This window comes from Rhincodon typus, chromosome 10, assembly GCF_021869965.1.
Source record: "Rhincodon typus isolate 14 chromosome 10, sRhiTyp1.1, whole genome shotgun sequence".
In the NCBI taxonomy this organism is placed as follows: Eukaryota; Metazoa; Chordata; class Chondrichthyes; order Orectolobiformes; family Rhincodontidae; genus Rhincodon; species Rhincodon typus.
The window spans coordinates 68,098,216-68,112,926 of record NC_063341.1 but is presented as its reverse complement, the minus strand read 5'-3'; the positions used below and the strand labels follow the sequence as shown (position 1 = coordinate 68,112,926).

The window sequence follows — 14,711 nt, the reverse complement described above, 5'->3', positions numbered from 1 at the left end:
TTTCATATGGTAGACTGGTTAGTAAAGTTAGATCACATGAGATTCAGGAAGATCTTACCAATTGGATACAAAATTGGCTTGACGGTAAGAGATTTGAGTGTGGTGGTGACGGAGAGTTGTTTTTCAGACTGGAGGCCTGTGACCAGCAGTGTTCTGCAGGGATCAGTGCTGAGTCCACTGTTATTTGTCATTTTATATAAACAAGTTGGATGAGAATTTAAGGAGCATGGTGAGTAAGTTTGCAGATGACACCAAACTTGGTGGTATAGTGAATAGTGAAGAAGATTAACTAAGCTTACAAAGTGATCTTGATGAATTGGCCAAGGAATGGCAGATGGAGATAAATTTAGCTAAAAACAAACAAGGGCTGGACTTATACAGTTAATGGTAAACTCCTGGAGAGTGTTGTCAAACAGAAACCTAGGGGTGTAGGTACATATTTCTTTGAAAGTTGCATCACAGGTGGACAGGGTGGTTAAGAAGGCATTTGGCATGTTTGCTTTCATTGCTCAGACTATTTGGTATAGGAGTTGGGATGTCACGTTGAGATTGTACAGGACGTTGGTGAGGCCTCTTCTGGTGTACTGTGTACAGTTCTGGTCGCCCTGCTTTAGGAACGATATTATTAAATTGGAGAGGGTGCAGAAAAGATTTACAAGAATATTACCAGGATTGGAGGACTTGAGTTATAAGATTAAGTTGGGACTTTTTCACTGGAGTGTAGGAGGTTGAGGATTATCTTATAGAGGTTTATAAAATCATGAGGGGCATGGATTAGGTGAATAAAGTTCTTTTCCCTAGGGTAGGGAAGTTCAAACTAGGGGGCATATTTTTAAGATGAGAGGAGAAAGATTTGAAAAGGACCAGAGGGACAACTTTTTCTCAGAGTTTGGTTCGTATATGGGATAAACTGCCACAGTAGTGATAAGGGAAAATATCACAGATGTACTGAGAAAGCACATATTAGAGGGCTCATCCAGCAAGGCTTTATGGATAGAGCTCAGGAATAGGAAGGGTGCAGTCACTTTGATGGGATTGTACTACAGGCCTCCCAGCAGCCAGCAGGAGATAGAGGAACAGATATATGGATAGACTATGGAAAAATGTAAAAACAACAGTTATTGTGGTGAAATTTGAATCAGAGATAGTAGGAACTGCAGATGCTGGAGAATCCGAGACAACAAGGTGCAGGGCTGGATGAACACAGCAGGCCAAGCAGCATCATAGGAGCAGAGATTTTAATTTCACCTATATTGACTGGGACTCCTGGAGTACCAGGGACTTACAGGGAAGAATTTGTTAGGTGTGTCCAGGATGGTTTTTGAAACAATCTGCAATAGTCCAACTAGGGAAGGAAACATACTGGACCTGGTATTGGGGAATGAGCCCAGTCAAGTGATTGAAGTTTCAGTGGGGGATCATTTAAGGAACAGTGACCATAATTCTGTAAGTTTTAAGCTACTTATGGATAAAGATAACAGTAGTCCTTAGGTGAAAGTATTAAATTGGGGGAAGGCTAACTACCACAATATTAGGCAGGAACTGGGGAATGTAGATTTGGGGCAGCTGTTTGAGGGTAAATTCACAACTAGCATATGGGAATCTTTGAAAGAATTAGAGTTCAGGACCAGCACGTTCCATAGCAAATGAAGGATAGGATTGACAAGATTTGGGAACAAGAGAAATTGAGAGCTGGATCAAAAAGCAAAGGTGACAGACGTAAGGATTAGGAAACATAAGACAGAGCCCTTGAAAGATACAAAGATAGCAGGAAAGAACTCAAACAAGGAATTAGGAGGGCTGAAAGTGGCCATGAAATGTCTTTGTAAACAGGATTAAGGAAGATCCCAAGGCATTTAATACATATATAAGGAGCAAAATGGTAGCTAGGGAAAGAATAAGTCCACACAAGGACAAAGGAGGGCATTTATGCATCGAGCTGGAGGAAGTGGGGAGGTATTCATAAAGGAGAAGCACATGGTGGATAGTGAGTCTCAGGAGGGGTATGTTGATATTCTAGGACATGTCAATATAGAAAGGGAGGTGTTCGATGTGTTTAAAAAGCATTGAAAATCCTTTAACAGTAGAAAAATCCCCAGGGCCTGATGGGATCTATCCCAGAATACTGAGGGAAGCAAGGTACAAAATTGTGAGGGCCTTGTATGAGATCTTTGTATCCATTTTAGTCATAGATGAGATCCCAGAGGATTGGAGAATAGCCAATGTTCCCCCTTTGTTTAAGTAGGGCAACAGGGATAATCTGGGGAAATTACAGGCTAGTGAGCCTTAAGTCAGCTGGAGGGAAATCATTGGAAAAGATTCTTATGTATAGGATTTACTCTCATTTGGAGAAAAATATGAAATTATTAGTAATAGGCAGCATGGCTTTGTGCAGAGAAGGTCAGGTCTTAAACTTGAGTATTTTGAGGAAGTAACAAAGATGATTGAGGGCAGGGTGGTAGATGTTGTTTATATGGGCCTTAGCAAGGCCTTTGACAAGTTTCCTCATGGCAGGTAAATACAAAAGTGAAGTCAGAAGGGATCCACGGTGAGCTAATAAGTCAAATAAAGAAATGGCTTAGTCATGGAAGAGTGGTGGAAGAGTGTTCTTTTTTAACTGAAGGTCTGTGACCAGTAGTGTTTCACAGAGATCAGTGCTGGAACTCCTGTTATTTGCAATAAATAAATGATTGGAGGAGGTGGCTGATTAGAAAGTTTGCAGACGACACAAAGATCAGGGGAGCTGCGGATAATGAGGAGGATTGCTAGAGGATATAGCAATGTATAGATAAGCAGGAAAATGGCAGATGGAATTTAATCTGGACAAAAGCGAGATGATGCATTTTGGGAGATCTAATGCAGGAGGGAAGTATACAGTAAATGACAGAACTCCTAGTAGCATCAACAGAGGGATCTAGGTGTACAGGTCCACAGTTCCCTGAAAGTGGCAACACAAGTGGATAAGGTAGTCAAAAAGGCATATGGCATGCTTGTCTTCATCAAACAGGTCATAGAGAATAAAAACTGGTAAGTTGTGTTTGTGGCCATATAGAACTTTACTTAGGCCACATTTGGTATATTGTGTATAGTTCTGTTCGCCACTCTACAAGAAGGATGTGGAGGCTTGAGAGGGTACAGAAGCAGTTGCCTGGTTTGGAGGGTATTCGAGGAGAGATTGGACAAACTTGGACACTGAAGGATGAGGGGCAACCTAATAGAAGTTTACAAAATGATGAGAGAGATGGATAGTTGGTGTCTTTCTCTCAGGTTAGAAATGTTAATTACTAGGGGAAATAACCTTAAGGTAAAAGAGGGTAAGTTTAAAGGAGATGAGGCAAGTTTTTTTTAGGAAGGTGGTAGGTGCCTGGAATGTGCTGCAAGGGGACGTGGTTGAGGCTGATACATCGAAGACAGAACTTAATGATATATGAATCGGCAGGGAATAGAGGGATATGGACTGCTGAGGCGAAAGGCATCATATGTCAGCGCTGTCTTAATGGGCTGAAGGGACTCCCTGTGCTGTACTGTTCCTTGTTCTGTTACCTTTCCTTCATTGGTCATTGGGTCAAAATCCTGGAACTTCCATTTGAACAGTACAGAAGTGGCCTGTAACACACAGACTGCAATGGTTCAAAGCTCACTGCCATCTTCACCAGGGCAGTTAGGATCACAGAATCCTTACAGTGTAGAAACCGGCCATTCAGCCCAACAAATCCACAGTGGCCCTCCAAAGAGCATCCCATCCAGACCCATCCCCCCACCCCCCTCCTTGCCCTGGAAACCAACATTTCCCATGGCTAACCCACCTAACCTACACACCCCTGAACACTATGGGGCAATTTGGCATGGCCAGTCCACCTAACCTGCACATCTTTAGGAGGAAACCGGAGCACCCAGAGGAAACCCACACAGACATGGAGAGGATGTGCAAACTCCACACAGATAGTCACTTGAGGGTGGAACCAAACCCAGGTTCCTGGCGCTGTGAGGCAGCAGTGCTAACCACTGCGCCACCGTGCCACCCCATTAAGGATGGGCAATAAATACTGGCCTAACCATAAATGCACTCAGCCTAAAAAAACAAATGAAGGAAAATATTCTAAATTTGCCTTTGTCCTTAGCAAATGAACCACATGCGCATTTTCAATGCTTATAATCAAACCTTTCTTGCTCCTATTAAGGTTAAAAAATTGGTTTGCTATGATTTTAATCTTTAACTTCAGACATAATTCTCTGGATGTACAACTTGGAGTTTTAGTATAGTTTTTGAAGTTTTCAGAAAGGTCTTGCAAATTTTGGCAACATTCACGAAAGACAAAAAGCTGTAAGTAACCTATTTATTATTCTGTTCCTCATGAACAGTTCTTTACTATTGGCTTTGGGATTAGTACTGGTATTCACACAAAATTACATTTCAGGACTAGTTTGAGACAGGGTGAATTTGTTTTGAATCAAGTTACCGTTCACTATGCTAAATATGGCATTTTAAAAATAGGAATTGCATTTGTTCCTAATTGTTACATCTTTGTGGTTCTTGAAAAATTCATTTGAAATGGATCATGCACATTCTTTTCCTTCAAAATATTCTCAATCAAAACTTCAGTTACCTTGACTGTCCCTTCTGGAATGTGCCTAGCCTGTACCTGAAACATCTCATTAAAGATCACCCACCGTTCTGTACATGTTGTCCTAAGTCCATGAGAAATATGAACAGGAGTAGGCCATTCAACCCCTTGAGCCTGCTTTGCAATTCAATAGGAACATAGTTGATCAGACATTTCTCAGTCCACTTTCCCATGTTTGCCCTAAACCCTTATTTCCCCTCCTGATCAAAAATCTATCTCAGCCTTAAATGTACACAGGGACTCTGCCCCCAAAACTCTCTGTGACAAGGAGTTTCAAAGTCACTCAACCCTCAGAAGAAATTCCTCCTCCCCAGTTTTTCCCTTTGCTTAACTGTTATTCCAACCACTCTTTTGCTAATTTAAAGTCCCCCAATATCTCACTCTATAAATCTGCAAATTTGTTGCACTGTCACACTCTACCATGCCTCATTGTCCAACTATATTGCGTATTTTCTGAAGAAAGGTCCCAAACCGTAACGTCAACTTTCCTGCTCCTCTGATGCTGCCTGGCCTGCTGTGTTCCCCCAACTCCACACTGTGTTATCTCTGACTCCAGCATCAGCAGTTCTTACTATCTCATGTATTTTTATCTCTGCTTTGCATGCAGAATGGCACCAGGTTGTATGTAACATGTTTCATTCAATGCTTTAAAATGTCTACTCATGCTTACATCTCTGGCTTCTGGATCTTTGTACAGTTTACTTTTCCCTGAATCCACGTGCAGGCTTAATCCATCAAGGGGAGGCAATGGAGAAACCCAGGTAATGTTCTGGGGACTTGGGTTCGAATCTTACCATGGTGGATGGTGGAATTTGAATTCAATAAATATCTGGAATTAAGAGTCTAATGATGACCGTGAATCCATTGTTGACTGTCAGGAAAATCCCATCTGGTCCTTCCCCTTTAGGGAGGGAGACTGCAATCCTTACCTAGTCTGACCTACATGCGACTCCAGGCACACAGCAGTATGGTTAACTCTTAACAACTGGGGATGGGCAATAAATGGTTGCTTAGCCAGTGATGTCCTCATCCTGTGAATGAATTTTTAAAAAACACAGTGAGCAAAGATCAGTTACCAACCTCATGTGATCAAATACAGAACAATATTTTTCATGTTTCTGTAATCAAACACTGCATTGTGAATGCCCCCAAGAATATCATCTTACTTTGTTTCTCCATTCTAACCAAATGGATTCTCTCCATGATCTCTCAACTGTAGCCCCTTTCTGACATAACAATGTCTTACCCAATCAGTGTTGCTATATCTACCTCCCTTTCCCTATCTTTTCTGACCATGTTAGAGTGATGAACACCCAGTCCTCATCATATTTAAGCCATATTTCTGTTGTTGCCACTATGTTAAATTCCTGACTTCATCTTGCCCCCTCCCATATGAAGAGGAAGGGGAGGATGGGTAGAAAGTGAATCAGTGGGGGGAGTGGAGTTGCAGAGAGGAAGGCAAACACAGGGAACCTATTTTAAGGACAGGCCAGTGTGAAGGCTTTGCTGGATCTGTAAAGAGAATGTTGTATTGGTATCTAATAGAGTCTGAATCTGTATATGTATCAGAATGACTCGTCAATAATCGAACTGTCTCCAGATGCTGAAATCTACTGGTAAACCCAGATGTATTTTTTGATTCATTCACAGGATGAGGGTGCTGCTGGCTAGGTCAGCATTTATTGCCCATTTCTAGTTATGCAGAGAACAGTTAAGAATCAACCACATTGCTGTGGGTCTAGAGTCACATGAGGTCCAGACCAGGTAAGGATGGCAGTTTCCTTCCCTAAAGGACATAAGTAAACCAGATGGGTTTTTTTCCCTGACAATTAACAATGGATTTGTGGTCATCATTCGACTCTTAATTCCAAATGCTTTTATTGAATTCAAATTCCACCATCTACCCTGGCATTAACAGTCCAGTGATGTATTATAATAAGGTTATCACCTCCTCTAAGGAGGTCAAAATAAAGAGATCTGAAATTCTGATCTTGACATGAAACAGACCCTATTTCCTACTGTGTATGTGCATACATACAACTAATATGTTACAGCCAATATGCAACCTAAGTTAATGCTGAAAGCCACTATTCAAAACTATCCTGTTAACAGTACCAATTATAAAATCGCCATCACCAATCATTGGATTAACTGGTTAAAAATGTAACTGTCTTCCATCTGTTTTCCATCATGTACATATTTTGTTTACTCTTTCAGATTATATACTCTTGTATTGTCTATAACATACTAATTGTCTATCTTTATTACATTTTGTAATTATGCATTTAGGATGAAGGAGGAGAAATTTCTTCCACTATAAGTAGTGAGCCTGTGGAATTCTCTACCACTATGCAGTTGAGGCCAAAACATTGAATGTCTTTAAGAAGTGACATATAGTTCTTGGGGCCAGAAGGTTTAAAGGGTGCAGGGAGAATGTGGAAACAGGGTACTCAGTTGGATAATCAGCCGTGATCATAATTAATATAGGAAGGATATTATTAAGCTGGAGATGGTTCAGAAGAGATTTACCAGGATGTTGCTAGGTATAGAAGGTTTAAGTTATAAGGAGTGGCTGGATAAGCTGGGACTTTGTTCACTGGTGTGTAAGAGGTTGAGAGGTGACCTTATAGAGGTGTTTAAAATCATGAGGTGAATAGATAAGATGAATGGCAGGTGTCTTTTCCCTAGGGTGGGGGATTTTGAGACTAGGGAGCATAGTTTTATGGTGAGAGGAGAAAGATTTAAAAAGACACAAGGAGCAATTTTTTTACACCGTTCACGTGTGGAATTAACTTACAGAGGAAGTCATGGATGTGGATACAGTTACAAAGTTTAAAAGACATCTGGATAAGTACATAAATAAGGAAGGTTTGGAGGGATATTAGCCAAGTGCAGGCAGTTGGGATGAGCTTAGTTTGAGATTATGGTCGGCATGGACTGGTTGGTCAAAGGATCTGTTTCCATTTGTGTGACGCTGACTCTCTATGAATGGCAGAGACTTGAAAGGCTGAATGGCCTATATCAGCTCCTATTTTCTGTTTCTATGCATCTGACTCCCTTGTCTCCCACCCCACCCCCCTCCCCCCACTGCAATGGACTCCAATAGGTCAAGAAGGCAGCTCACCACCACCATTTCAGGGCAGTTAGGGATGGGCAATAAATGCCAGTCTGCCAGTGACAGTGACATCCCATGAGCAAATTTTTTAAAAGTGCTTTCTGCGAGTTTGACACTGGATTAATCCACTATTGCAAACCATTGTCTATGAAGGCTAGGGGCTGAAATCTGCACCTCTGTCCACAAGGCGTCCCTGAACTAAAGAAGGCCATTTAGATCACATTAACTGGTCCATCCAGGAAATTCCTTAAAACACCAGCTATTTGCTTTTTGTTTCTGGGAATATTAACTGTGTATTGTTTCAGTAAATAAGATACATATAGATTCAAAATCTACTTTTTTACTTTGTACATCCCACATACCCTTTATGTTACTTTCTTCCAACATGGAAAAAGTCTTTACACAAATATTGTTTCCTTATCTTCAGGAAGGAATCTAATATCCAACCTGGTTACACACGTAATGCCTACAATAGTCTTTTGTTTCATAGTATGGTATTTCCCATTAAAAGTGATCATCCCCTTGTACATCTAACATCTAATGTTTCAGCTCTCCTATCTTTTGATGTGTGAAGTGAATTCAATAGGTTTCCTGACCAATATTTACTTCTCGAGCAACATAGCTAACAACCAATTATATGGCTGTTATTACAATGCTTTAGTGCGCACTAGTACAAATTAGCTGCCATTTGTGGGCAGTACAGTGGCTCAGTGGTTAGCACTGTTGCTTTGTAGCACCAGGGACCTGGGTTCAATTCCAGCCTTGGGCGACTGTCTATGTGGTGATTGCATATTCTCCCTGTGTCTGCATGGGATCCCTCTGGGTGCTCTGGTTTCCTCCCATAGCCCAAAGAAGCATAGGTTAGGTGGATTGGCCTTGCTAAATTGCCCATAGCATCCAAGGATGTGTAGGTTAAGTGGATTAACCATGGGAAATGCATGGTTAGGATGGGGTTGGTGGGATGCTCTTTAGAGGATTAGTGTGAACTGAATGGCCTGCTTCCCCACTGTTGGGATTCTATGTTTCCTGCAACAGTAAGTACTCTTCAGAAATACTTCATGGTGGCAAAGCCCTAAGGTTATGACAGACTCAGGATAACTCTAGGTTCATAAAGTACCAAGAGGATTTTATTGTCCAACTGGAGAGACAAGTAGGATTTCTACTTGACATCTGATTCCATGACAGCAGTGTGAATGAACTGCTCCCACCAGGCAATGTTTAACTCCTGAAGTGGATTTCAACTTTTAACTGTGTGCCTAAGATCTAGGGTACACTAACTTTTTCAGTCAGTGCAGTTACTGGACTTTGGTGCTTTCATTGCTGTGGTTTGTTTCTTTGGGAGAAAGTAATTCATTCTGCTCTCTCTGAAATTATTTCTTTTTAACATCCCTTCTAATTGTTACTTTTTGTTTACTGCTGAATTCTGAATTCAAGCCTTTTCTCCAACAGTACTTGTTGTGTCCTTTTTATTTATGAATGCAGCTAAAATTACAGTTCAAATTTGTTCTATGTAATCCACTGGTCAAAACGAGACGACGGTCCAAAGTCCCAGGCTGGCTTACAAATTAGCTTCGTGATGACTTTGACCACTTCACTTAGATGAAACCAATGTTTGCTCCATCCTGAATGAAGTCAGATTTGGTTGACCCCTGTAAATGATTAGCTAGTCTCAGATTCCTAAATACTACCCAATTTATAATCATTGGGTTTGGTGGTGAGTTGATATTAAGTATTGGAATATCACCCCATACTTTTTGAACCCTAGAAACATAGCCCTAATTAACCCTTTTGTAATTACACTTTTGATTTGATTTATTACTGTAATGTGTACTGAGATACAGTGAAAAGTGTTGTTTTACGTGATTTACAGGCAGATCATTCCATACAAAGTACATTTGGGTAATAGAACAGAGTGCAGGATACAATGTTACAGATGCTGGCAAGCTACAGCGGGATCAATATTAGCATTAAAAGAATCCTTTCAAAAGTCTAACAGCAGAGAAGAAGCTCTAAGATTTTGGAGTAGATCTGTAGCTCGGGTTGTGGGTTTTGAGGTTGATTGGCTCGCCAAGCTGGTTTGTTGTTTTGCAGGTATTACTACGCGGCATGAGTTACAAACCATTCATCAACAACCCACAAGCACAGAAAACAGCAGAACAAAATGCAAAACAACAAACCACCTCAGTGAGCCAACCAACCCCAAGAGAAGAAGCTGTTCTTGAATGTGTTCGTATGTGTTTCCAAACTTTTTACATCTTCTGTCCAACTGAAGAGGGTGGAAGACAGTATTACCGGGGTCGGAGGGGTCTTTGATTATGTTGATTGGTTTCCCAAGGCAGCGGGGAGTATAGATGGAGTCAATGAATACGATGTTGGTTTGTGTGATGGGCTGGGCTATGTTCACAACTCTTTATAGTTTCTTGCGGTCTTGGGAAGAGCAGTTGCCATACAACACTGTGATGCATCCAGATAGGATGCCTTTGATAAAAATTTTCTTAGCCCCCTGAGGAAGTAGAAGCGTTGCTGTGCTTTCTTGACCATAGTGTCAACATGGGTGGACCAGAACAGATTGTTGGCAATCATCACTGCCAGGAACTTGATGCTCTCAACCATCTCCACCTCAGCACCATTGATACAGACAGAGGCGTGCTCTCCACTCTGTTTCCTGAAGTCAATGAGCAGCACTTTTGTTTCAAGGATGTTGCTGGAAAGATTATTGTTTTTACACCACGCCGTTAAGTACTCAACCTCTTTCCTGTATTCTGTCTTGTTGTTGCTTGAGATCCAACCTAGAACAGTGGTGAGATCATAAAAATTTTTAGAACTTAATGAAAGCAATTAAACCCAGAGGCCTCCCTTTAAACTCTCTTCATAAACAGTTGTTAGTATATCCCCAATGCCACCTTTTTCAGAAAGAAATCTCAATCAACTTATTGACACTTTAATTCAAATAGCTATTTGTAGATAACTATTTTGAAAATTTATCTCCCAGCTAAAAGGTTCAGTCTGGCTTCCCCTGGTACACTTAGATTTATAAATTTAGCTCACTGAATTGTTGGAGCCTTTACATTAAAGGAGGTCATTCTGTCCATCTATTCTACACCAGCTGAAGATATTAGAACTGTTTTCTAACAACAAATTTGACCAGGTTAACCCTTTTGAATCCTGCAAAAGGGCTAACTCAACATTCATTTATTTGTATCTGTAAAGTTACAGCATAAAAGAAACGTGTTCAGCCCATTACACCCATGTTGCAAACATTCAAAAGGTAATTTGATAATCAGAACACCAACAGCACTGAGGAAAGATAAATCTCCTAACTAAGATTAACAGGTAACAGTTCCTGCTGTAACTCCATGCCAACCACAGTCCAACCCATCAGCATATTCTTCTCATGCTGGATAAATTGTTTCCCTCTAAAATTGATTTTCTTTGCATTTCAGTCCTAATGAATGGAAGACAAAGCTTCAATTCAATGTTTCTTTTTAAGCAATATTTTAAGGTGGGGGGGATGAAAAAACTGGATAATTGCTTCAAACATAACACGGGCCTTAAGGGCTGAATGGTCACCTTCTGTCATAGGTGTAGTGATTAGAATGAGGTCAGCCTAGTGGGCCTCACAGAATATGAGTTTCCTGATTGGGGCTGTTAACCTGGTCCAATCAGGGAGTCCTGCTGACAGATATAAACAGGAGTGTCAGAGTTTCTGTTCACTCTAGAAGCCAGCTCTGTGCTAGCTTGGTCAGTGTCATGTACTATGCATGTGTAATTAAAGCGTGACTTGGTGACAGGATACCATCCTCTGTGGAGTTATTTCACTAGAAGTCTAAGATTGCAGGATTTACTTACAGTAACCTTCTTCCCCTCCTTCCTTCACCCCTCAATCCCAAAATTCTCTCATCTCATTGCTTTTAAATTTGCCCCTAGTTTTACCTCCACATCCCTTTTTTCAGCCTTGCCCTTTCCTTTCTATTCTGACCTCGTTCCACCCCTTACTTTCATACACTGCACCCAACTACCTGAAACCCTTAATCAGGCTGAGTCTTTTGATGGATCCTGTCAGTCATTCCAAGCTCTCACTTTACTGCCCATCCATTATCACTAACCTCATTGAAAACACAATAGGGGCGAATAACCATCAGCCTGTTTTACACTATTACCATTAACCACTTTCACTAAAACCATACCCCAACCCTGCTCTGCAACCAAACTCAGTTGTGTTGTTTCCCACCACCTGGAGACCAAGAGGGAAAATCCCATTTGGCTATCCTGTCAAGGATGCTGCCTGCCTCCCTTCTTCAACTTTGCTATTGGAAGGACAGAGCAAGGGAACCAACATGCTGGCTGGCAGTTCTATTTTTTAGCACCCTCCTACCTCCATATCCAGCAAGGCCTAAAACCCATCCCCCTCAGAGAAGTCTTCAAATCAAATGCAGATTGAAGCCAAAGGAATAATAGGACTGAAATGCAGACAAAATTCAATCCTCATTTCAAAGAACTTAATTCTTTCATTACTATTTAGCATTTATTGAATCTCTGTAATTAGTGAATCCTACAGCAATTTTAAAGTTGGAATTGGTGGGAGCATAAGAATCCTTATGAAGTGGAGGGAATACAAGGCTCCACAGGTGGGAGGCTATAGGTGTGACACGTGCCAGTGTTATTGGAAATGTTAATGCCAGCATTTGTAAATGTTAAAAAAAAATGACTGGAAATAAGACTTTGTTGACACATATCAGGCCCAAAACATAATGTTTGAATATATTGTAGGCCCATATTGATGCAAAGTTGCCCAAAATATAGATCAGGAGTGCCTAAATTGTGGACTATTGGTTAATTGGAACCCTAAATACACAAATTTTTAGACAAACCTTTTAGATTTCCTACAATGACTTACTTTTTTTCTCTCTGCTTGTTTTGCAGATACGGAAATTTACTTCTTAGAAAAATATTCATATTTCATTTGATATGAGTATCATTGACAGGTTACATTTGTTTCTCATCCTTGTTGCCCTCAGTGGTGGTGAGCTACCATTTCAAACTATTGCAGTTCATTTGGTGTAGGTACAACCACAGTGGCAAGGACAGAATTTGAGGATTTTGACCCAGTGACACGGAAGGAATGTATATTTCCAAGTCAGTTAAGTGAGTGGTTTGCAGGCGATCTTGCAGTTGGTGGTGTTCCCATCTATCTGCTGCCCTTGCCCTTCTAGATGGAAGTGGTCATGGGTTTGGAAGGTGCTGTCCATGGAGCCTTGGAGAATGTCTGTCTCTAGCAGAGGATGTAAGTGTTCATAGGGCACACTGGCTACTTTGACCTGGATGGTGCCGTGCTTCCTGAGTGTTGGAGCAGAATTTATCCAGACAAGTGGGATTATTTCATCATGCTCCTGACTTGTGTCTTGCGGACTGTGGCCAGCTTTGGGACATCAGGAGGTAATTATTCACTGCAGGATTCCCAGCCTCTGACATGCTCTTCCAACTACATTTTTACAGTTGATTAGAAACTAAACTGGACTGACATAACCTTCAGGGTCTTGATAGCATGGATTGATACTGAAAATTGTGATGGAACTGAACATTGTGCAACAATCAATTATGGACTCTACTTCCACCTTTTTTATAATGGAGGAAAGATTGTTGAAACAGCTGAAGCTGGTTGAGCTTGGAACATGGCCCTGAGAAACTCCTGCAGTGATGCACTGTGGCTGAAATGATTATCCTCCAACAACCATAAGTATCTTCCTTTTGCGCTAGATGTTACTCTAACCAATGTAGGGTTTTCTACCTGATTTGCATTGACCTCAATTTTACTGGGGCTTTGTGATGCATACTCTGTACATGCCTTGATTTCAAATCTTTGCAATATTGACCCAGTTTATTGAGATTAGGAGCATGAGTGGCCATCCTGGCTGAAGATTGTTATGACTGCTTAAGCATTGTATTTTGCACTTTATGGGCTGCCATATCTTTGAGAATGGGAATACTTGTGAAGCCACATCCAGTGAGTTAATTGTCTACCACCACTCATGATTGGATGTGACAGGACATCAGATGCATACTGAGGTGCGATGGTTATCATTGGGCCAGGTTCTTTGTCATGTTTTGTGAGCTCCAGTGAGAACTGACAAAGAGTTTTCAACAATGCATGAATTGTCTTATGAAGAGTTATTGTCTGATGATTACTGGAAAGTTAAGCTGGCATGTCTCACAGACATTTCCAGCTATCTGAATGAGCCGAATACCAAAATGCTTACACGTTTGCTGACGTGACTGCTATTGTAGGTCGGATCTCAAACAACAACGAGACGGAATATGGGAAAGAAATTGAGTGCTTAACGGCAAGCTGTAAAGACAACAATCTCTCCATCACTTGGAGTCAGTAAGGACTGCAGATGCTGGAAGCTAGAGTCAATAAATGTGGAACTGGAAAAGCACAGCAGGTCAGACAGCATCCGAGGAGCAGGGAAGTCAACGTTTCGGGCTGAAACCCTTCATCAGGACTGTCCTGTCCATCAACATCAGCAAAACAAAGGAGCAGACTTCAGGAAGCAGAGTGGAGGGCACACCCCTGTCTGCATCAATGGTGCTGAGGTGGAAATTGCCGAGAGCTTCAAGTTCCTAGGAATGACAATCACCAACACTCTGTCCTGGTCCGTCCTCGTCAATACTATGGTCAAGAAAGCACAACAAGGTCTTTACTTCCTCAGGAGGCTAAGGAAATTCGGCATGTCCACAAGGACTCTTCTAATTTTTATAGATGCTTCACAGAAAGCATCCTTTTGGGATGCATCACAGCTTGGTAGGGCAACTGTTCTTCTCAAGACTGCAAGAGATTATAGAGAGTCATGAACACAGCCACATCACACAAACCAGCCTTCCAACCATTGACTCCATCTATACTTCCCATTGTCTTGGGAAAGCAACCAACATAATCAAAGGCCCCTCCCACCTTGGTTATACTCTCTTCC

At 41.3% G+C, this 14,711-nt stretch overlaps 1 protein-coding gene and 1 long non-coding RNA gene across 2 annotated transcripts in view; one reads left to right on the top strand and one right to left on the bottom strand.

Moving 5' to 3' along the window:
* LOC109929888 (volume-regulated anion channel subunit LRRC8D-like) overlaps positions 1-14,711 on the top strand; it is a 148,953-nt gene that overhangs the window by 23,902 nt on the left and 110,340 nt on the right. The gene's annotated exons all lie outside the window — the stretch shown is intronic.
* LOC125484197 overlaps positions 10,383-14,711 on the bottom strand; it is a 33,280-nt gene continuing 28,951 nt past the window's right edge. Inside the window, exon 3 of the long non-coding RNA XR_007263038.1 lies at positions 10,383-10,529. This is a non-coding gene — a long non-coding RNA (uncharacterized LOC125484197). The remainder of the gene's footprint in view (positions 10,530-14,711) is intronic.